At 52.3% G+C, this 23,235-nt stretch overlaps 1 long non-coding RNA gene across 1 annotated transcript in view; it reads right to left on the bottom strand.

The window, feature by feature from the left end:
* Positions 1-23,235, bottom strand: part of LOC142498586 (uncharacterized) — a 135,692-nt gene that overhangs the window by 2,780 nt on the left and 109,677 nt on the right. The window contains exon 2 of the long non-coding RNA XR_012802503.1: positions 7,511-7,579. This is a non-coding gene — a long non-coding RNA (uncharacterized LOC142498586). The remainder of the gene's footprint in view (positions 1-7,510; positions 7,580-23,235) is intronic.

The following is a 23,235-nucleotide window of genomic DNA, read 5'->3' on the forward strand; positions in this document are numbered from 1 at the left end:
CAGCGTGTGTATCTGTATTATATGCAGAGCAGCGTGTGTATCTGTATTATACGCAGAGCAGCGTGTGTATCTGTATTATAAGCAGAGCAGTGTGTATTATACGCAGAGCAGCGTGTGTATCTGTATTATATGCAGAGCAGCGTGTGTATCTGTATTATACACAGAGCAGCGTGTGTATCTGTATTATATGCAGAGCAGCGTGTGTATCTGTATTATATGCAGAGCAGCGTGTGTATCTGTATTATACACAGAGCACCGCGTGTATCTGTATTATACGCAGAGCAACGTGTGTGTATCTGTATTATATGCAGAGCAGCGTGTGTATCTGTATTATATGCAGAGCAGCGCGTGTATATGTATTATATGCAGAGCAGCATGTGTACCTATATTATACACAAGTCATCATCTGTATTTGTATTATATGCAGTGCGGCATGTGTATCTGTATTATACACAGAGCAGTGTGTGTGTCGGTGTTATACACAGAGCAGCATGTGTATCTGTATTATACGCAGAGCAGTGTGTGTGTCGGTGTTATACAAAGAGCAGCGTACACCTCCCACCCCACGTATACCTCCACCCTGCTTCCCACCCCACGTACACCTCCCCCATGCCTCCCACCCCACGTACACCTCCCTCTCTATATACACCTCCTAACTCCTGCCTCCCTCCCTACAACTCCTCCCTCCACGTGTACACCTCCACCCCTCTCCCTCCCCGCGAACACCTCCCCCTCTCTACAACTCCCTCGCCGCATACACATCCCCCTCTCCGCCTCGCTCCCAGCGTACACTTCCACACCTCCTCCCCTCTCTGGCTCCCTCCCATCATACACCTCCCCCCACTACGCCTACCTCCCCACATACACCTCACCCCTCCCTCCCCGCGTACACCTCCCCCCTGCCACCCTCCTCGCGTACACCTCCCCCCACCTCCCTTCCCACGTATGCCTCCCCCTCTCCGCTTCCTCACTATTGTGTAGCCCCAGGGTATATGCTACGGTAGATCTAAGTATGGCCGGATAGCTGAACTCATCCCCCTTTCAAAGCACAACAAGTAATTTGTCTTTTCTTTACTTTATTGAGGGAGTCACAGAAATGAAAGGTTCTTGTGGGTGTTGGTGTGTGGGTAGAGAGGGCTTCTCTATGTGAAGTGCGGTGCTTGTGGGTGTTGTGTGGGTAGAGAGGGTTTCTCTATGTGAAGTGCGGTTCTTGTGGGTGTTGGTGTGTGGGTAGAGAGGGCTTCTCTATGTGAAGTGCGGTTCTTGTGGGTGTTGTGTGGGTAGAGAGGGTTTCTCTATGTGAAGTGCGGTTCTTGTGGGTGTTGGTGTGTGGGTAGAGAGGGCTTTCTCTATGTGAAGTGCGGTTCTTGTGGGTGTTGTGTGGGTAGAGAGGGCTTCTCAATGTGAAGTGCGGTTCTTGTGGGTGTTGGTGTGTGGGTAGAGAGGGCTTCTCTATGTGAAGTGCGGTTCTTGTGGGTGTTGTTGTGTGGGTAGAGAGGGCTTCTCTATGTGAAGTGCGGTTCTTGTGGGTGTTGGTGTGTGGGTAGAGAGGGCTTTCTCTATGTGAAGTGCGGTTCTTGTGGGTGTTGTGTGGGTAGAGAGGGCTTCTCAATGTGAAGTGCGGTTCTTGTGGGTGTTGGTGTGTGGGTAGAGAGGGCTTCTCTATGTGAAGTGCGGTTCTTGTGGGTGTTGTTGTGTGGGTAGACAGGGCTTCTCTATGGGAAGTGCGGTGCTTGTGGGTGTTGTGTGGGTAGAGAGGGCTTCTCTATGTGAAGTGCGGTTCTTGTGGGTGTTGGTGTGTGGGTAGAGAGGGCTTCTCTATGTGAAGTGCGGTTCTTGTGGGTGTTGTGTGGGTAGAGAGGGCTTCTCTATGTGAAGTGCGGTTCTTGTGGGTGTTGTGTGGGTAGAGAGGGCTTCTCTATGTGAAGTGCGGTTCTTGTGGGTTTTGTGTGGGTAGACAGGGCTTCTCTATGTGAAGTGTGGTTCTTGTGGGTGTTGGTGTGTGGGTAGAGAGGGCTTCTCTATGTGAAGTGCGGTTCTTGTGGGTGTTGGTGTGTGGGTAGAGAGGGCTTCTCTATGTGAAGTGCGGTTCTTGTGGGTGTTGTGTGGGTAGAGAGGGCTTCTCGATGTGAAGTGCGGTTCTTGTGGGTGTTGTGTGGGTAGAGAGGGCTTCTCTGTGTGAAGTGCGGTTCTTGTGGGTGTTGGTGTGTGGGTAGAGAGGGCTTCTCTATGTGAAGTGCGGTTCTTGTGGGTGTTGTGTGGGTAGAGAGGGCTTCTCTATGTGAAGTGCGGTGCTTGTGGGTGTTGTGTGGGTAGAGAGGGCTTCTCTATGTGAAGTGCGGTTCTTGTGGGTGTTGTGTGGGTAGAGAGGGCTTCTCTATGTGAAGTGCGGTTCTTGTGGGTGTTGTGTGGGTAGAGAGGGCTTCTCTATGTGAAGTGCGGTTCTTGTGGGTGTTGTGTGGGTAGAGAAGGCTTTTCTATGTGAAGTGCGGTTCTTGTGGGTGTTGGTGTGTGGGTAGAGAAGGCTTCTCTATGTGAAGTGCGGTTCTTGTGGGTGTTGGTGTGTGGGTAGAGAGGGCTTCTCTATGTGAAGTGCGGTTCTTGTGGGTGTTGGTGTGTGGGTAGACAGGGCTTCTCTATGTGAAGTGCGGTTCTTGTGGGTGTTGTGTGGGTAGAGAGGGCTTCTCTATGTGAAGTGCGGTTCTTGTGGGTGTTGTGTGGGTAGAGAGGGCTTCTCTATGTGAAGTGCTGTGCTTGTGGGTGTTGTGTGGGTAGAGAGGGCTTCTCTATGTGAAGTGCGGTTCTTGTGGGTGTTGTGTGGGTAGAGAGGGCTTCTCTATGTGAAGTGCGGTTCTTGTGGGTGTTGTGTGGGTAGAGAGGGCTTCTCTATGTGAAGTGCGGTTCTTGTGGGTGTTGTGTGGGTAGAGAAGGCTTTTCTATGTGAAGTGCGGTGCTTGTGGGTGTTGGTGTGTGGGTAGAGAAGGCTTCTCTATGTGAAGTGCGGTTCTTGTGGGTGTTGGTGTGTGGGTAGAGAGGGCTTCTCTATGTGAAGTGCGGTTCTTGTGGGTGTTGGTGTGTGGGTAGACAGGGCTTCTCTATGTGAAGTGCGGTTCTTGTGGGTGTTGTGTGGGTAGAGAGGGCTTCTCTATGTGAAGTGCGGTTCTTGTGGGTGTTGTGTGGGTAGAGAGGGCTTCTCTATGTGAAGTGCGGTTCTTGTGGGTGTTGTGTGGGTAGAGAGGGCTTCTCTATGTGAAGTGCGGTTCTTGTGGGTGTTGTTGTGTGGGTACAGAGGGCTTCTCTATGTGAAGTGCGGTTCTTGTGGGTGTTGGTGTGTGGTTAGAGAGGGCTTCTCTATGTGAAGTGCGGTTCTTGTGGGTGTTGGTGTGTGGTTAGAGAGGGCTTCTCTATGTGAAGTGCGGTTCTTGTGGGTGTTGGTGTGTGGGTAGACAGGGCTCCTCTATGTGAAGTGCGGTTCTTGTGGGTGTTGGTGTGTGGGTAGAGAGGGCTTCTCTATGTGAAGTGCGGTTCTTGTGGGTGTTGGTGTGTGTGTAGAGAGGGCTTCTCTATGTGAAGTGCGGTGCTTGTGGGTGTTGTGTGGGTAGAGAGGGCTTCTCTATGTGAAGTGCGGTTCTTGTGGGTGTTGTGTGGGTAGAGAGGGCTTCTCTATGTGAAGTGCGGTTCTTGTGGGTGTTGTGTGGGTAGAGAGGGCTTCTCTATGTGAAGTGCGGTTCTTGTGGGTGTTGTGTGGGTAGAGAAGGCTTTTCTATGTGAAGTGCGGTTCTTGTGGGTGTTGGTGTGTGGGTAGAGAAGGCTTCTCTATGTGAAGTGCGGTTCTTGTGGGTGTTGGTGTGTGGGTAGAGAGGGCTTCTCTATGTGAAGTGCGGTTCTTGTGGGTGTTGGTGTGTGGGTAGACAGGGCTTCTCTATGTGAAGTGCGGTTCTTGTGGGTGTTGTGTGGGTAGAGAGGGCTTCTCTATGTGAAGTGCGGTTCTTGTGGGTGTTGTGTGGGTAGAGAGGGCTTCTCTATGTGAAGTGCGGTTCTTGTGGGTGTTGTTGTGTGGGTAGAGAGGGCTTCTCTATGTGAAGTGCGGTTCTTGTGGGTGTTGGTGTGTGGTTAGAGAGGGCTTCTCTATGTGAAGTGCGGTTCTTGTGGGTGTTGGTGTGTGGGTAGAGAGGGCTTCTCTATGTGAAGTGCGGTGCTTGTGGGTGTTGTGTGGGTAGAGAGGGCTTCTCTATGTGAAGTGCGGTTCTTGTGGGTGTTGGTGTGTGGGTAGACAGGGCTTCTCTATGTGAAGTGTGGTTCTTGTGGGTGTTGGTGTGTGGGTAGAGAGGGCTTCTCTATGTGAAGTGCGATTCTTGTGGGTGTTGGTGTGTGGGTAGAGAGGGCTTCTCTATGTGAAGTGCGGTTCTTGTGGGTGTTGGTGTGTGGGTAGAGAGGGCTTCTCTATGTGAAGTGCGGTGCTTGTGGGTGTTGTTGTGTGGGTAGACAGGGCTTCTCTATGTGAAGTGCGGTGCTTGTGGGTGTTGTTGTGTGGGTAGAGAGGGCTTCTCTATGTGAAGTGCGGTTCTTGTGGGTGTTGGTGTGTGGGTAGAGAGGGCTTCTCTATGTGAAGTGCGGTGCTTGTGGGTGTTGTGTGGGTAGAGAGGGCTTCTCTATGTGAAGTGCGGTTCTTGTGGGTGTTGTGTGGGTAGAGAGGGCTTCTCTATGTGAAGTGCGGTGCTTGTGGGTGTTGGTGTGTGGGTAGAGAGGGCTTCTCTATGTGAAGTGCGGTTCTTGTGGGTGTTGGTGTGTGGGTAGAGAGGGCTTCTCTATGTGAAGTGCGGTTCTTGTGGGTGTTGGTGTGTGGGTAGAGAGGGCTTCTCTATGTGAAGTGCGGTTCTTGTGGGTGTTGTGTGGGTAGAGAGGGCTTCTCTATGTGAAGTGCGGTTCTTGTGGGTGTTGTGTGGGTAGAGAGGGCTTCTCTATGTGAAGTGCGGTTCTTGTGGGTGTTGTGTGGGTAGAGAGGGCTTCTCTATGTGAAGTGCGGTTCTTGTGGTGTTGTGTGGGTAGAGAGGGCTTCTCTATGTGAAGTGCGGTTCTTGTGGGTGTTGGTGTGTGGGTAGAGAGGGCTTCTCTATGTGAAGTGCGGTTCTTGTGGGTGTTGTGTGGGTAGAGAGGGCTTCTCTATGTGAAGTGCGGTGCTTGTGGGTGTTGTGTGGGTAGAGAGGGCTCTATGTGAAGTGCGGTTCTTGTGGGTGTTGTGTGGGTAGAGAGGGCTTCTCTATGTGAAGTGCGGTTCTTGTGGGTGTTGTGTGGGTAGAGAGGGCTTCTCTATGTGAAGTGCGGTTCTTGTGGGTGTTGTGTGGGTAGAGAAGGCTTTTCTATGTGAAGTGCGGTTCTTGTGGGTGTTGGTGTGTGGGTAGAGAAGGCTTCTCTATGTGAAGTGCGGTTCTTGTGGGTGTTGGTGTGTGGGTAGAGAGGGCTTCTCTATGTGAAGTGCGGTTCTTGTGGGTGTTGGTGTGTGGGTAGACAGGGCTTCTCTATGTGAAGTGCGGTTCTTGTGGGTGTTGTGTGGGTAGAGAGGGCTTCTCTATGTGAAGTGCGGTTCTTGTGGGTGTTGTGTGGGTAGAGAGGGCTTCTCTATGTGAAGTGCGGTTCTTGTGGGTGTTGTGTGGGTAGAGAGGGCTTCTCTATGTGAAGTGCGGTTCTTGTGGGTGTTGTTGTGTGGGTAGAGAGGGCTTCTCTATGTGAAGTGCGGTTCTTGTGGGTGTTGGTGTGTGGTTAGAGAGGGCTTCTCTATGTGAAGTGCGGTTCTTGTGGGTGTTGGTGTGTGGGTAGACAGGGCTCCTCTATGTGAAGTGCGGTTCTTGTGGGTGTTGGTGTGTGGGTAGAGAGGGCTTCTCTATGTGAAGTGCGGTTCTTGTGGGTGTTGGTGTGTGTGTAGAGAGGGCTTCTCTATGTGAAGTGCGGTTCTTGTGGGTGTTGGTGTGTGGGTAGAGAGGGCTTCTCTATGTGAAGTGCGGTTCTTGTGGGTATTGTTGTGTGGGTAGACAGGGCTTCTCTATGTGAAGTGCGGTGCTTGTGGGTGTTGTGTGGGTAGAGAGGGCTTCTCTATGTGAAGTGCGGTTCTTGTGGGTGTTGGTGTGTGGGTAGACAGGGCTTCTCTATGTGAAGTGTGGTTCTTGTGGGTGTTGGTGTGTGGGTAGAGAGGGCTTCTCTATGTGAAGTGCGATTCTTGTGGGTGTTGGTGTGTGGGTAGAGAGGGCTTCTCTATATGAAGTGCGGTTCTTGTGGGTGTTGGTGTGTGGGTAGAGAGGGCTTCTCTATGTGAAGTGCGGTGCTTGTGGGTGTTGTTGTGTGGGTAGACAGGGCTTCTCTATGTGAAGTGCGGTGCTTGTGGGTGTTGTTGTGTGGGTAGAGAGGGCTTCTCTATGTGAAGTGCGGTTCTTGTGGGTGTTGGTGTGTGGGTAGAGAGGGCTTCTCTATGTGAAGTGCGGTGCTTGTGGGTGTTGTGTGGGTAGAGAGGGCTTCTCTATGTGAAGTGCGGTTCTTGTGGGTGTTGTGTGGGTAGAGAGGGCTTCTCTATGTGAAGTGCGGTGCTTGTGGGTGTTGGTGTGTGGGTAGAGAGGGCTTCTCTATGTGAAGTGCGGTTCTTGTGGGTGTTGGTGTGTGGGTAGAGAGGGCTTCTCTATGTGAAGTGCGGTTCTTGTGGGTGTTGGTGTGTGGGTAGAGAGGGCTTCTCTATGTGAAGTGCGGTTCTTGTGGGTGTTGTGTGGGTAGAGAGGGCTTCTCTATGTGAAGTGCGGTTCTTGTGGGTGTTGTGTGGGTAGAGAGGGCTTCTCTATGTGAAGTGCGGTTCTTGTGGGTGTTGTGTGGGTAGAGAGGGCTTCTCTATGTGAAGTGCGGTTCTTGTGGTGTTGTGTGGGTAGAGAGGGCTTCTCTATGTGAAGTGCGGTTCTTGTGGGTGTTGGTGTGTGGGTAGAGAGGGCTTCTCTATGTGAAGTGCGGTTCTTGTGGGTGTTGTGTGGGTAGAGAGGGCTTCTCTATGTGAAGTGCGGTTCTTGTGGGTGTTGGTGTGTGGGTAGAGAGGGCTTCTCTATGTGAAGTGCGGTTCTTGTGGGTGTTGGTGTGTGGGTAGAGAGGGCTTCTCTATGTGAAGTGCGGTTCTTGTGGGTGTTGGTGTGTGGGTAGAGAGGGCTTCTCTATGTGAAGTGCGATTCTTGTGGGTTTTGTGTGGGTAGACAGGGCTTCTCTATGTGAAGTGCGGTTCTTGTGGGTGTTGTGTGGGTAGAGAGGGCTTCTCTATGTGAAGTGCGGTTCTTGTGGGTGTTGTGTGGGTAGAGAGGGCTTCTCTATGTGAAGTGCGGTTCTTGTGGGTGTTGTGTGGGTAGAGAGGGCTTCTCTATGTGAAGTGCGGTTCTTGTGGGTGTTGTGTGGGTAGAGAGGGCTTCTCTGTGTGAAGTGCTTCGGTATCAAGGGACGGGCAAACGGATTGCTTTGCAAGGGAGTAGGTAAGGATGGTAGTACTCACTCAGAAGCTGGATAAGAAAAGGAAGTGTGTAATGTTTGTCACACAGGAACAGGAACAGGGCTAAGCGACCTGTGAAAACAGACAGGGGAGTATGGGAAAGTCCATTTAGCCAGGGAATTAAAGGTGTTGTCACGGCAAATAACTCCTACAGACTTTATCTTACAAGATTTCGTTCTGGAAACAAATTATTTCGTTTGCCCCCGTCACAGTAAGTGTATTTTGAGTGTAATTGTGGAACATTGTGTTTCGTGAAATAAATGACAATTTATTTCAGCTCCTTGCTTTGCTCAATCATATGATCGCGGTATAAATGTGTAAGAGACCTGGTCTCCCGTAACACGGGTATTTCCTCCACAGAGGAAACTAAATCAGAGTGTTACCATGTGACTCCAAAAAGTAACCAAATAGTGTGATAAAGTGTTGTGGAAACTAACGGAATTTGGGTATTACCAGCAGAAAGAAGGAGTTAGAGATCACTGGTCAGGCAGCACTTACAGTCTTTATCCGTTTCCAGAGACCACATGTACAGAAGGACAGAAAGGAGGAGAGTTAATGTGGCACACAGTGTGCATCAGGGGTTACATGGCTGAGTGCTTTCATTCCCCTGCAACTAACTGAACATGGATAATCATGACCTGATTAAGGTAGGAGAGCCCCAGAGATCTCATCTTAATTGTAATGAGTTCGTCCAAATAAAAGCGGTATCACCTACTATGTAAATGGCAGTTATCATGTGGCATTCACATGACACGGGGGTCCCCAATGTAATCATTCCTCTGTAAGGAGCTGAGCCGGAGATCTGATAAGGGCGGCCTGTGAATCACTCTCCTGCACGTCATTGTTCCTCTTAGTATACATGATAAGGACACGATTATCAGCACAGAAACAGACAATAATCGGACGCCAGTCATTATTGTATAAATCACAAGGCCCCTCGGTGTCAGACCATTTGTTCTGCGGGACAGAGAGAGACGGGACAGGTTTGCTCGTTGCTTTGTAACTGATATCCAGCGCTGAAAGGGTGAAGCAGAGCGTGCGGCTTCGGGGAGAACAGAAACCCTTTCCCTCCTTCCTGAAAATAATTATTCTGTGAAGAAAACAGATAAGAAGAAATGCTTCAGATTATTCCCCGTGGCGTATCCCGGAGGGACCACGTGGGAAGTTCCGGCCTTACAAACCGAGGCGGAAAAACGGCCCGTTGGTTTGTGGTATAATTACGTAACGAGAAGACGGGATAAAAGTATTAAACACACATTCGCTATCTTCATTATTCGGGGCTGAAAGTAAGAACCGTTTCCGCGTATTTCCTCAGCGGACAGTGAATAACCAATATCCCCGTTTCCAGCTGCGCCTCTGGGACAGGATGGGAGGCGCCGCGGAGGTTTCCGTGGCGGTTTCCGTGGCAGGGGTATTTCATTCTTCCAGTGCCCACCCGGTGACTGGAAACCCTGGTAAGGCTGTAATTGTGGGGGGCGACCGTGGGCCCCTCCCTCAGTAGCTGTAAATATCTCCCCGCCTCTAACCTCGCTCTGTTTCTTACCAGTGAGCACCCCCCTCCCCCCCGCTTTCTGGCCCAGCCCATTTGTATGCCCAGGCCAAAGGTTACTTCATACTCTCCTTATCCAGATGGAAAGGGGGCTCAACCCCAGTGCTCAAGCCCCCCCCTCCCCCCCAACAGGACAGGGTTTCAGGATATTCCAAATTCAGCACAGGTGGTTAAATCGGAGGCTCAGTCAAAGACTGAGACTCTGATTGAGCCACCTCTGCTGAAGCAGGGACTTATTGAGCCACCTGTGCTGAAGCAGGGATATCCTGAAAACCTGACCTGTTGGCGGGGCTTGAGGACTGGAGTTGAGCACACACACACACACACACACACACACACACACACACACACACACACACACACACACACACACACACACACACACACACACACACACACACAGTGAGACACACACACACACAGTGAGACACACACACACACAGTGAGACACACATACACACACACACACACACACACACACAGTCACACACACACACACACACAGTCACACACACACACACACACACACACACACACACACACACACACACAGTCACACACACACACACACACACACACACACACACACACACACACACACACACAGTCACACACACACACACACAGTGAGACACACACACACACACAGTCACACACACACACACACAGTCACACACACACACACACACAGTCACACACACACACACACAGTCACACACACACACACACACACACACAGTCACACACACACACACACACACACACACACACACTAAAGCTGAAAAACTACCGTAAACACGAAGACAAAAATAGTAGCAGATATCAGGGGCAAAAGAATCACAATTAATTAGAGCGATTCAGGGCAGCCACAGAAACCATGGGGCCCGGGACAAATGAAAGGAGCAGCCCCCCCCCCCCGAACCCATAGCGTACCCCCCCCCCGAACCCATAGCGTGCCCCCCCCAACCCATAGCGTGCCCCCCCCCAACCCATAGCGTACCCCCCCACGAACCCATAGCGTACCCCCCCCCGAACCCATAGCGTGCCCCCCCCGAACCCATAGCGTGCCCCCCCGAACCCATAGCGTACCCCCCCCCCGAACCCATAGCGTGCCCCCCCGAACCCATAGCGTACCCCCCCCCAAACCCATAGCGTACCCCCCCCGAACCCATAGCGTGCCCCCCCGAACCCATAGCGTACCCCCCCCGAACCCATAGCGTGCCCCCCCCGAACCCATAGTGTACCCGCCCCGAACCCATAGTGTACCTGCCCCGAACCCATAGTGTACCCGCCCCGAACCCATAGTGCACCCGCCCCGAACCCATAGTGTACCCGCCCCGAACCCATAGCGTACCCCCCCCCGAACCCATAGCGCACCTACCACGAAAAAATATCTTTTAGCGCGCAACTTTTACTTAACTGTTTTCTTATTGTGATACAGAATAAACATTACAATACAACCTGTCTATTGTTATATTTTCAACAAAAGACAGGTGACTGCCTGCCTGGGTGGTTGGGTGGGTGGGGGAATCACAGTTGAATGACAGTTTGAATGACAGTGGGTGGGTGGGTGAATGACAGTGGGTGGGTGGGTTTGGGTGGTTGAATGACAGTGGGTGGGAGATTGAATGACAGTGGGTTGGTTGAATGACGATGGGTGGGTGGTTGAATGATGGTGGGTGGGTGGTTGAATGACGGTGGGTTGGTGGTTGAATGACGGTTGGTTGAATGACGGTGGGTCGGTGGGTGGTTGAATGACGGTGGGTGGGTGGTTGAATGACATTGGGTGGGTGGGTGCTTGAATGACAATGGGTGGGTGGGTGGTTGAATGACAGTGGGTGGGTGGGTGGTTGAATGAATTGAATGACAGTGGGTGGGTGGGTGAATGACAGTGGGTTTGAATGACAGTGGGTGGGTGAATGACAGTTGGGTGGGTGGATGACAGTTTGAATGACAGTTGGGTGGGTGAATGACAGTGGATGGGTTTGAATGACAGTGGGTGGGTGGGTGAGTGAGTGAATGACAGTGGGTGGGTGGGTGGTTGAATGACGGTGGGTGGGTGGTTGAATGACGGTGGGTGGGAGGTTAAATGACGGTGGGTGGGTGGTTGAATGACAGTGGGTGGGTGGTTGAATGACAGTGGGTGGGTGGTTGAATGACTTTTGAATGACAGTGGGTGGGTGGGTGAATGACAGTGGGTGGGTGGGTGGGTGAATGACATTGAATGACAGTGGGTGGGTGGGTGAATGACAGTGGGTGGGTGGGTGGGTGGGTGAGTGAATGACAGTGGGTGGGTGGGTGGGTGAGTGAATGAGGGTGGGTGGGTGAGTGAGTGAATGAGGGTGGGTGGGTGAGTGAGTGAATGAGGGTGGGTGAGTGAATGAGTGAATGAGGGTGGGTGAGTGAATGAGGGTGGGTGGGTGAGTGAATGAGGGTGGGTGGGTGAGTGAATGAGGGGTTAGGTGAGTGAATGAGGGTGGGTGGGTGAATGAGGGTGGGTGGGTGAATGACAGTGGGTGGGTGAACGACGGTGGGTGGGTGAATGACGGTGGATGGGTGGGTGAATGACAGTGGGTGGGTGAATGACAGTGGGTTGAATGACAGTGGGTGGGTGAGTGAATGACGATGGGTGGGTGAATGACAGTGGGTGGGTGGGTGAATGACGGTGGGTGGGTGGGTGAATGACAGTGGGTGGGTGGGTGAATGACAGTTGAATGACAGTGGGTGGGTGGGTGAATGACAGTGGGTGGGTGAATGACAGTTGAATGACAGTGGGTGGGGGAATGACAGTTTGAATGACAGTTGGGTGAATGACAGTTGGGTGGGAGAATGACAGTGGGTGGGTGGGTGAATGACAGTGGGTTGAATGACAGTGGGTGGGTGGGTGATTGACAGTTGGTTTGGCTGAATGACAGTGGGTTTGGCTGAATGACAGTTTGGGTGGGTGACAGTGACTGGGTGGGTGGGTGGATGACAGTGACTTTGACAGTGAGTGGGTGGGTGGATGACAGTGACTGGGTGGGTGGATGACAGTGAGTGGGTGGGTGGATGACAGTGACTGGGTGGGTGGATGACAGTGAATGATGGATGGATGACAGTGACTGGGTGGGTGGGTGGATGACAGTGACTGGGTGGGTGGGATGGGTGGATGACAGTGTCTGGGTGGGTTGGTGGATGACAGTGACTTGACAGTGACTGGGTGGGTGGGTGGATGATAGTAACTGGTTTTGACAGTGACTGGGTGGGTGGATGACAGTGACTGGGTGGGTGGGTGGATGACAGTGACTGGGTGTGTGGGTTGATGACAGTGACTGGGTCGGTGGGTGGATGACAGTGACTGGGTGGGTGGGTGGATGACAGTGACCATTTGACAGTGACTGGATGGGTGGGTGGATGACAGTGACTGGGTTGGATGGATGACAGTGACTGGGTGGGTGGGTGGGTCGATGACAGTGACCTGGTGGGTCGGTCGGTGGGTGGGTGTATGACAGTGACTGGGTGGGTGGGTGGATGACAGTGACTGGTGGGTGGATGACAGTGACTGGGTGGGTGGGTGGATGACAGTGACTGGGTGGGTGGATGACAGTGACTAGGTTGACAGTGACTGGGTGGGTGGATGACAATGACTGGGTGGGTGGATGACAGTGACTGGGTATGGATGACAGTGACTGGGTGGGTGGATGACAGTGACTGGGTGGGTGGGTGGATGACAGTGACTGGGTGGGTGGATGACAGTGACTGGGTGGGTGTGTGACAGTGACTGGGTGGGTGGGTGACTTTGACAGTGACCCCTGACAGTGACTGGGTGGGTGGGTGACAGTGACTGGGTGGGGGGGGTTGACAGTGACTGGGTGGGTGGATGACAGTGACTGGTTGGGTGGGTGGATGACAGTGACTGGGTGGGTGGGTGACAGTGACTGGGTGGGGGGGTTGACAGTGACTGGGTGGGTGGATGACAGTGACTGGTTGGGTGGGTGGATGACAGTGACTGGGTGGGTGGATGACAGTGACTGGGTGGGTGGGTGGATGACAGTGACTGGTTGGGTGGGTGGATGACAGTGACTGGGTGGGTGGGTGGATGACAGTGACTTTTGACAGTGACTGGTTGGGTGGATGACAGTGACTTTTGACAGTGACTGGTTGGGTGGATGACAGTGACTTTTGACAGTGACTGGTTGGGTGGATGACAGTGACTTTTGACAGTGACTGGGTGAGTGGGAGAGACTGACTGGGTGGGTGGTAGACACTGACTGGGTGGGTGGTAGACACTGGCTGGGTGACAGTGACTTACCTTGACCTTGCCGCCGGACTCTTTCCCCTCCTGCCCCCGATATCCCCGCGGCGCTTGGGGGCGCGGGAGGTGGGTTCGTGGGGGGGCCACTGGAGGTGGGCTCGGGGGGGGCCACTGGAGGTGGGCTCGGGGGGGCCACGGGAGGTAGGCTCGGGGGGGGCCACGGGAGGTGGGCTCGGGGGGAGCGCGGGAAGCTGGCCACGGGGGGAGCGCGGGAAGCTGGCCGCTGGGGGAAGCAGGCCGCAGGAGGAGCTGGTACTTCCCCCTCCGTCCCACGTTGGGAGCGGTGGGGGGGAGCGGGCCCTGCGCATGCGCGCCGGGACCGCAGGGGAATCGCCGCCATTTTTTTCACTTTTTACAAAAAAAAATTTAATTTATCTAATTAACTGGCGGCCGGCCGCGCAGGGGGGGGGCGGTCGCCGGGCCGCGCAGGGGGGGGGCGGTCGCCGGGCCGCGCAGGGGGGCCGGTCGCCGGGCCGCGCAGGGGGGGGGCGGTCGCCGGGCCGCGCAGGGGGGGGGCGGTCGCCGGGCCGCGCGGGGGGGCCGGTCGCCGGGCCGCGCAGGGGGGGGGCGGTCGCCGGGCGCGCAGGGGGGGGCGGTCGCCGCGACGCGCAGGGGGGGCGGTCGCCGGCCCCCCCTGACCCACGGGGCCCGGGACGCCAGTGCCCTCTCTCCCCCGCTGTTGGCGGCCCTGATAGCATTTTCCATTGTTTGACAAAATCGGGGCTGTTTTTGCTGCAGTTTTACAGCAGGAAGACCGGTCGGAAATCCCACGCCTTGTATTTGGCCAAAGGGCCACATGGTCACTGCTAATAAGCAAGTCCTGCTCCCTGCACTGGGATTTCGCCTTGCTTTGCACGGCCGTGACTGTGTTACTGTGCCTGGTCCTGAGTGGGGGTTCACTGTCCTTATTATCTTCTCAGAAGCTGTTCCACAAACCTGTCTCTGTGCCTCTGTGCCTCTGTGCCTCTGTGCCTCTGTGCCTCTGTATATTTGTGCCTCTGTGCCTCTGTGCCTCTGTATATTTGTGCCTCTGTATATTTGTGCCTCTGTGCCTCTGTGCCTCTGTGCCTCTGTGCCTCTGTGCCTCTGTATATTTGTGCCTCTGTGCCTTTGTGCCTCTGTGCCTCTGTATATTTGTGCCTCTGTGCCTCTGTATATTTGTGCCTCTGTGCCTTTGTGCCTCTGTGCCTCTGTATATTTGTGCCTCTGTGCCTCTGTGCCTCTGTATATTTGTGCCTCTGTGCCTCTGTGCCTCTGTGCCTCTGTGCCTCTGTGCCTCTGTATATTTGTGCCTCTGTGCCTCTGTGCCTCTGTATATTTGTGCCTCTGTGCCTCTGTGCCTCTGTGCCTCTGTATATTTGTGCCTCTGTGCCTCTGTATATTTGTGCCTCTGTGCCTTTGTGCCTCTGTATATTTGTGCCTCTGTGCCTCTGTGCCTTTGTGCCTCTGTGCCTCTGTATATTTGTGCCTCTGTGCCTCTGTGCCTCTGTGCCTCTGTATATTTGTGCCTCTGTGCCTCTGTGCCTCTGTGCCTCTGTATATTTGTGCCTCTGTGCCTCTGTGCCTCTGTGCCTCTGTGCCTCTGTGCCTCTGTATATTTGTGCCTCTGTGCCTCTGTGCCTCTGTGCCTCTGTGCCTCTGTGCCTCTGTGCCTCTGTATATTTGTGCCTCTGTGCCTCTGTGCCTCTGTGCCTCTGTATATTTGTGCCTCTGTGCCTCTGTGCCTCTGTGCCTCTGTGCCTCTGTGCCTCTGTGCCTCTGTGCCTCTGTATATTTGTGCCTCTGTGCCTCTGTATATTTGTGCCTCTGTGCCTCTGTATATTTGTGCCTCTGTGCCTCTGTATATTTGTGCCTCTGTGCCTCTGTGCCTCTGTGCCTCTGTATCTCTTAGCTGCATTGAATGAATTGCAGGTGTATTCAGTATTCAGTCCTCTGCTGTCTGTTTTTGCAAAATTTTGTGGTCTATTCTGGCAGAAAAAGGCTAAATAAAAAACTCAACGGACATATGAGATCCTCAAAAACGGTGGGCCTCATGCAGTAAGCGGTGAAAGGACACTTTTCGCTAGCTTCTCACCAAAAATACCTCCTTTTATGATAGGGTTATTGACTAAATAAAATATATACTTTCCATTGTACTTGGCAGACTCGCCCTGACGTTTTGTGCGGTGCACCCCCCTCCCTGCAGTGCACCCCCCACCCTGCAGTGCACCCCCCACCCTGCAGTGCACCCCCCACCCTGCAGTGCACCTCCACTCTGCAGTGTACCTTCACTCTGCAGTGAACCCCCCACCCTGCAGTGCACCCCCACTCTGCAGTGCACCCCCACCCTGCAGTGCACCCCCACCCTGCAGTGCACCCCCACTCATCTTGTGCTTTCTACTTATTACCGCGGCCTGCGGTCAGAACGCTCACAGTTCCGCGGTCTGGATTCCTACCGGTAACAAGCAGAAGTGAGAACCGCCACTATTTATAATGGGAAGAATTATCCATGAAGATCTATTCATTACTAACAATACGTGTTGGCTCGAGATGCTGATTGTCTGCGGGTTGGGATAGCTGTGGCCGCCGAGTAGTTGGCGACAGTTTGTGGTTCACCTCCCCTCACCCCGGGAGGCGTCTTACTTTGGAGCACGTTTTACATAGTTACATAATTACATAATTATATAGTAGATGAGGTTAAAATAATAAATATATGCTTCAAGTTCAACCTATGTTACGTAGATTCAGAACAACAGATACTTATCCTATATTTGGATTTATATTGATCCAGAGGAATGCAAACAGAAAACCCCAGTTACACACAATCTAACGAGGTCAAAAAGGGGAGAAAAAGAAATTCCTCCAATTGATTATGAAGCATAAACCTTAGCGTTGGCGCACAGAGCTTCAGAGACAGGAACTCTGTCCCTAATTCATCGTTATCTATCATTACTACCTATGTATTTGGATTGCTATACAAGTTATCTCATGTCTTCTCCGCAGCACACAATATTGACTTTTCACGGTTTATATAAGGTCAACTACTTATCTGAGAAAAAAGACATTTCTTGTTTGACGGGTAATACCCCTTGTTCAAGCTCATCTCTACTCTTTAGATTATGATAATCTAGGAAAGTATGTTTTTACAGAGATATCCAGCCAGGTAGACATTGCGCTCAAACATTAGAGATTTATTGTTTCAAAAAATGTGGGTGAGCCGCTCCCTTACTAGCCAGGCCTGTTTGTGCTGGGAGAGTTTAGAAGTCACTCAGTGAAATAATCCAATAAAAAAGCTGCTGAATATGAAGTCATATTTTTTAAGAAGAGAAGCGGAGACGTGTAAACATTGTCTGGGGAAGCAGCCCATAAAGCTGGCTGCTCCTTCTGCTCTGCCTGTTCCTCAAACCTTTTATCAGCTTTGCCAGCCAGGAAACTAAGTGCATTTGTCACTGTTCACTTGAACGTCTTTCAAATATCTACCTTAATGTTTCACGCTACAATTGCAAAACAATAGTAATAAAAATAACGACACTGTTGTTACTCTTCCTCCCCTGTTTGCAGCTCATCACTTGCATGCTTAAATAATGAGTTATATGCACATTATCTGAGATCTCATGCTCTTGACTTAAAGCTATTATCCACTTGTCAGTCCTGACACCTTCCTCTGCTCAGCAGCTTGTGATACTGACATGGAAATATACAGCCACGCAGAATTATCTGGGGTAGTATTCCGGGGCTTACAAGAGAACATTAGCAGCCAGCTTGGAAATCATTCTTCAGCTTGGAGGGGAAGCGCAAACATTTTATTAGGGCTGGATTAAGTAATCCTCTTACTCATAAATAATCAGGCAACAGGGTCATTAGTGGATCACACACAAAGGAATAATTAATATGCATTGTATTAAATGATTTGGGATTAAACCCATGAACATCCCTGTATTGCCCAGGCGATATAAAGCGATGTCATGACCAGTACAGGAACCTGGCGTTACTTTGACATCTACGTTTCATCCCATAAACGGCGGCTTTTTGTGGCGCTGTAATATCCGCGCATCATGGCGTATATGTATGTCTGCGGCACGATCTTGCGTCTCGGTGCTGATCTGGGGCAGTATTATTGACGTTCGGCCCACGTGGGAGGAGATGGGAGCGGATATAAGGTTGCAGATCAGGAAATGTGGGGCTTGTGTCATGTTACTAATGTTTTCTGCGTTACACCAGAGCAATGCTGGGTATCTCACTGTACCCCTCAGGAAGGGGGGCATGATGGGGTGCGGGTCAGGTTTAGGGGGGTATAAGAGTGAGGGGCAGGAAATACTGGTCCTCTTTACCTGCTTGGACCACGAGGATCCCGCCCTAATTTGTTTAAGATGTAAAAATGTTTTATATGTTATCTTGTGGCAAGTTTACATTAAAAGATCAAAGATCTATGTTGTTGAAGAATGATAAAAAGAAGTTGTGTTTTTTTGTTTATTTGTCAGCGTGCGGTGGGGTAGTGGTCAGGTTGCACGTGGTAAGTATGGATCAGTGGGCGGTGGTGGTCAGGTTGCACGTGGTAAGTATGGATCAGTGGGCGGTGGTGGTCAGGTTGCACGTGGTAAGTATGGATCAGTGGGCGGTGGTGGTCAGGTTGCACGTGGTAAGTATGGATCAGTGGGCGGTGGTGGTCAGGTTGCACGTGGTAAGTATGGATCAGTGGGCGGTGGTGGTCAGGTTGCACGTGGTAAGTATGGATCAGTGGGCGGTGGTGGTCAGGTTGCACGTGGTAAGTATGGATCAGTGGGCGGTGGTGGTCAGGTTGCACGTGGTAAGTATGGATCAGTGGGCGGTGGTGGTCAGGTTGCACGTGGTAAGTATGGATCAGTGGGCGGTGGTGGACAGGTTGCACGTGGTAAGTATGGATCAGTGGGCGGTGGTGGTCAGGTTGCACGTGGTAAGTATGGATCAGTGGGCGGTAGTGGTCAGGTTGCACGTGGTAAGTATGGATCAGTGGGCGGTGGTGGTCAGGTTGCACGTGGTAAGTATGGATCAGTGGGCGGTGGTGGTCAGGTTGCACGTGGTAAGTATGGATCAGTGGGCGGTGGTGGTCAGGTTGCACGTGGTAAGTATGGATCAGTGGGCGGTGGTGGTCAGGTTGCACGTGGTAAGTATGGATCAGTGGGCGGTGGTGGTCAGGTTGCACGTGGTAAGTATGGATCAGTGGGCGGTGGTGGTCAGGTTGCACGTGGTAAGTATGGATCAGTGGGCGGTGGTGGTCAGGTTGCACGTGGTAAGTATGGATCAGTGGGCGGTGGTGGTCAGGTTGCACGTGGTAAGTATGGATCAGTGGGCGGTGGTGGTCAGGTTGCACGTGGTAAGTATGGATCAGTGGGCGGTGGTGGTCAGGTTGCACGTGGTAAGTATGGATCAGTGGGCGGTGGTGGTCAGGTTGCACGTGGTAAGTATGGATCAGTGGGCGGTGGTGGTCAGGTTGCACGTGGTAAGTATGGATCAGTGGGCGGTGGTGGTCAGGTTGCACGTGGTAAGTATGGATCAGTGGGCGGTGGTGGTCAGGTTGCACGTGGTAAGTATGGATCAGTGGGCGGTGGTGGTCAGGTTGCACGTGGTAAGTATGGATCAGTGGGCGGTGGTGGTCAGGTTGCACGTGGTAAGTATGGATCAGTGGGCGGTGGTGGTCAGGTTGCACGTGGTAAGTATGGATCAGTGGGCGGTGGTGGTCAGGTTGCACGTGGTAAGTATGGATCAGTGGGCGGTGGTGGTCAGGTTGCACGTGGTAAGTATGGATCAGTGGGCGGTGGTGGTCAGGTTGCACGTGGTAAGTATGGATCAGTGGGCGGTGGGAGGTGGGGGAGGTGTTACTGGGCTGTGTGAGGGCGGCCGCTCTGGTGATGTCCTCCTGGTTTGGCTGGTGGTATTTTTATCCTGGGTTTCCAGTTACAGTACCTCTCCCCGTGTAATGTAGCCGAGCTTTGCTCCCGGCGGTTGGTATCTCCAGGGACACAGACACTTTCCTCATACAACAGTGATCATTTTTAAATGAATTGCAGCAACAAATCACATTACTGAGCTGCCGGCGCCACCCAGTACCGGGGCGCTCCAGTTAGAGGGCACAGGATACAGCAGGGGGTAGGCTTGTTATAGAAGCAGTGACCAGTCTCCGGAAGGTCTCAGTTCAGCAATATAGCCAGCCCTTCCACCTTCACTTAGACTCATTTTGAGAACCTACTTTAACTTGCCCTGACCTCCAGCTGGTACGTCCCAGAGCAGGGATGGAGCCGCACCCCTCTGCTATTGTAGCCCTATATGGGTAACTAAAACCTGGAACTGCAATAACTAAGAAATTTGAACCGAACTTAGAACTAACTTCGCGCAAGTCCAGCTCCCTTATTTATAACCCCTCCCTGGAAGGTTCCAGAACATGTCAGAAACTCCATTCTGAGGGCCTCTGGGGTTGCAAGTCAACATATTTGTTACAATGTTGCAAAAGCTTTAATTCTTACACATATTCCCTTAGCAACTACCATAAGAAAAGGATTTAACACCTTAAACCTCCATAGTTTCCAAGAGATAACACTATACTACTCTAACCAACAGTAACGGACATTCAGGTTCATTACAGTACTTTCAGTGTCTTGTTTGCCAACACCTCCTGTCAATCTCTCTGTGGGGACACCCCAGGGCGTTGTCCTGGGACCTCTTCTCTTCTCTCTTCACACACTCTCTCTAGGTGACGTAATCACATCTGTAGGGTTCAAATATCACCTCTATGCTGATGACAATCAAATTTACCTTTCAAACCCTGACCTTACACCTGCTGTACAGACCAAAGTCTCTGAATGTGTCTCTGCAATATCATCCTGAGTGGCTCACATACTTCCTCCCAAGCCTGGCCCTACTGCCACCTTCTACATTACTGTTGGCAGTACTAATATACACCCAATATTACAAGCACGCTGCCTAGGGGTAAAACTTGACTCCTCCCTCAAATTCACAATCGAGCCAAAACCTGTTGATTTTTCCTCCGAAACATTACAAAGATACGCCCTTCCCTCTGTTCCTCTACTGCTAAAACTCTGACTCAGGCCCTCATTCTCTCCCGTCTTGATTACTGTAACCTCCTGCTGTCCGGCCTTCCTGCCTCTCACCTTTCTCCTCTACAATCTATCCTAAATGCTGCTGTCAAATCCCTCTACTCTTTCCTAAATCTATGTCAGTGTCTCCCCTGCTGAAATCCCTCTCCTGGCTTCCTATCAAATAGCGTAATACTTACAAAATCCTCCACTCTTTTAAGGCAATACCCTCTTCTGCCTCTCTTTACATCTCAGCCCTAATTTCTCGTTATACACCCACCACACCTCTGGAATGCCCTTCCCCTCAATATCTGACTGGCACAATCTCTCTCCACCTTTAAGACCCTTCTTAAAACACACGTCTTTAATGAAGCATATGGGTAGCTCCATGGCTGATACTGTACATTTCGGATGCACTGGCTTTGGCCCCCTGCAGACGCACTTACCAGAACGCCCTCCTACGGTCTCTGTAAGTTCTCCCTACTCACTTTCTGACCAAGGTAGACGTAGTCTTTGAATTCTGTTTCAATGTTTGTGAACTTTACACATTTGTTGAACGTCAGATCTTCCTGACATTTGTACGGAGGCCACGTTCGTACGGAGGCCACGTTCGTACGGAGGCCACGTTCGTACGTGCTTTGGCAACTTATTTGTTGCTGGAGGTCTTCTGGACTTGTGGCAAAAATAACAATGTCATCTGCAAATCACAGATAATTAAAATATTCACCATTGATTTGGGTTCCTTTCTCTTCCCATTCTAATGTCTTGTACAATTCTTCAAGTGTTGCAATGAAAAGCTTTGGTGACACAGTGTTTCCTTGCCGCACTCCCTCGCTGATCCTGGTGACATGGTGTTTTCCTTGTCGCACTCCCTCGCTGATCCTGGTGACATGGTGTTTTCCTTGTCGCACTCCCTCGCTGATCCTGGTGACACAGTGTTTCCTTGTCGCACTCCCTCGCTGATCCTGGTGACACGGTGTCTCCCTGCCGCACTCCCTCGCTGATCCTAGTGACACGGTGTTTCCTTGTCGCATTCCCTCGCTGATCCTGGTGACACGGTGTTTCCTTGTCGCACTCCCTCGCTGATCCTGGTGACACAGTGTTTCCTTGTCGCACTCCCTCGCTGATCCTGGTGACACGGTGTTTCCTTGTCGCACTCCCTCGCTGATCCTGGTGACACAGTGTTTCCTTGCCGCACTCCCTCGCTGATCGTGGTGACACAGTGTTTCCTTGTCGCACTCCCTCGCTGATCCTGGTGACACAGTGTTTCCTTGTCGCACTCCCTCGCTGATCCTGGTGACACGGTGTTTCCTTGTCGCACTCCCTCGCTGATCCTGGTGACACAGTGTTTCCTTGCCGCACTCCCTCGCTGATCGTGGTGACACAGTGTTTCCTTGCCGCACTCCCTCGCTGATCCTGGTGACACGGTGTTTCCTTGTCGCACTCCCTCGCTGATCCTGGTGACACAGTGTTTCCTTGTCGCACTCCCTCGCTGATCCTGGTGACACAGTGTTTCCTTGTCGCACTCCCTCGCTGATCCTGGTGACACAGTGTTTCCTTGTCGCACTCACTCGCTGATCCTGGTGACACGGTGTTTCCTTGTCGCACTCCCTCGCTGATCCTGGTGACACGTGTTTCCTTGTCGCACTCCCTCGCTGATCCTGGTCACACAGTGTTTCCTTGTCGCACTCCCTCGCTGATCTTGGTGACATGGTGTTTCCTTGTCGCACTCCCTCGCTGATCCTGGTGACACGGTGTTTCCTTGTTGCACTCCCTCGCTGATCCTGGTAACACGGTGTTTCCTTGTCGCACTCCCTCGCTGATCCTGGTCACACAGTGTTTCCTTGTCGCACTCACTCGCTGATCCTGGTGACACGGTGTTTCCTTGTCGCACTCCCTCGCTGATCCTGGTGACACGGTGTTTCCTTGTCGCACTCCCTCGCTGATCCTGGTGACACGGTGTTTCCTTGTTGCACTCCCTCGCTGATCCTGGTGACACAGTGTTTCCTTGTCGCACTCCCTCGCTGATCCTGGTGACACGGTGTTTCCTTGTCGCACTCCCTCGCTGATCCTGGTGACACAGTGTTTCCTTGCCGCACTCCCTCGCTGATCGTGGTGACATGGTGTTTCCTTGTCGCACTCCCTCGCTGATCCTGGTCACACAGTGTTTCCTTGTCGCACTCACTCGCTGATCCTGGTGACACGGTGTTTCCTTGTCGCACTCCCTCGCTGATCCTGGTGACACGTGTTTCCTTGTCGCACTCCCTCGCTGATCCTGGTCACACAGTGTTTCCTTGTCGCACTCCCTCGCTGATCTTGGTGACATGGTGTTTCCTTGTCGCACTCCCTCGCTGATCCTGGTGACACGGTGTTTCCTTGTTGCACTCCCTCGCTGATCCTGGTGACACGGTGTTTCCTTGTCGCACTCCCTCGCTGATCCTGGTCACACAGTGTTTCCTTGTCGCACTCACTCGCTGATCCTGGTGACACGGTGTTTCCTTGTCGCACTCCCTCGCTGATCCTGGTGACACGGTGTTTCCTTGTCGCACTCCCTCGCTGATCCTGGTGACACGGTGTTTCCTTGTCACACTCCCTCGCTGATCCTGGTGACACGGTGTTTCCTTGTCGCACTCCCTCGCTGATCCTGGTCACACAGTGTTTCCTTGTCGCACTCACTCGCTGATCCTGGTGACACGGTGTTTCCTTGTCGCACTCCCTCGCTGATCCTGGTGACACGGTGTTTCCTTGTCGCACTCCCTCGCTGATCCTGGTGACACGTGTTTCCTTGTCGCACTCCCTCGCTGATCCTGGTCACACAGTGTTTCCTTGTCGCACT

The sequence above is a fragment of the Ascaphus truei genome, chromosome 7 (assembly GCF_040206685.1).
Source record: "Ascaphus truei isolate aAscTru1 chromosome 7, aAscTru1.hap1, whole genome shotgun sequence".
Taxonomy (NCBI): domain Eukaryota; kingdom Metazoa; phylum Chordata; class Amphibia; order Anura; family Ascaphidae; genus Ascaphus; species Ascaphus truei.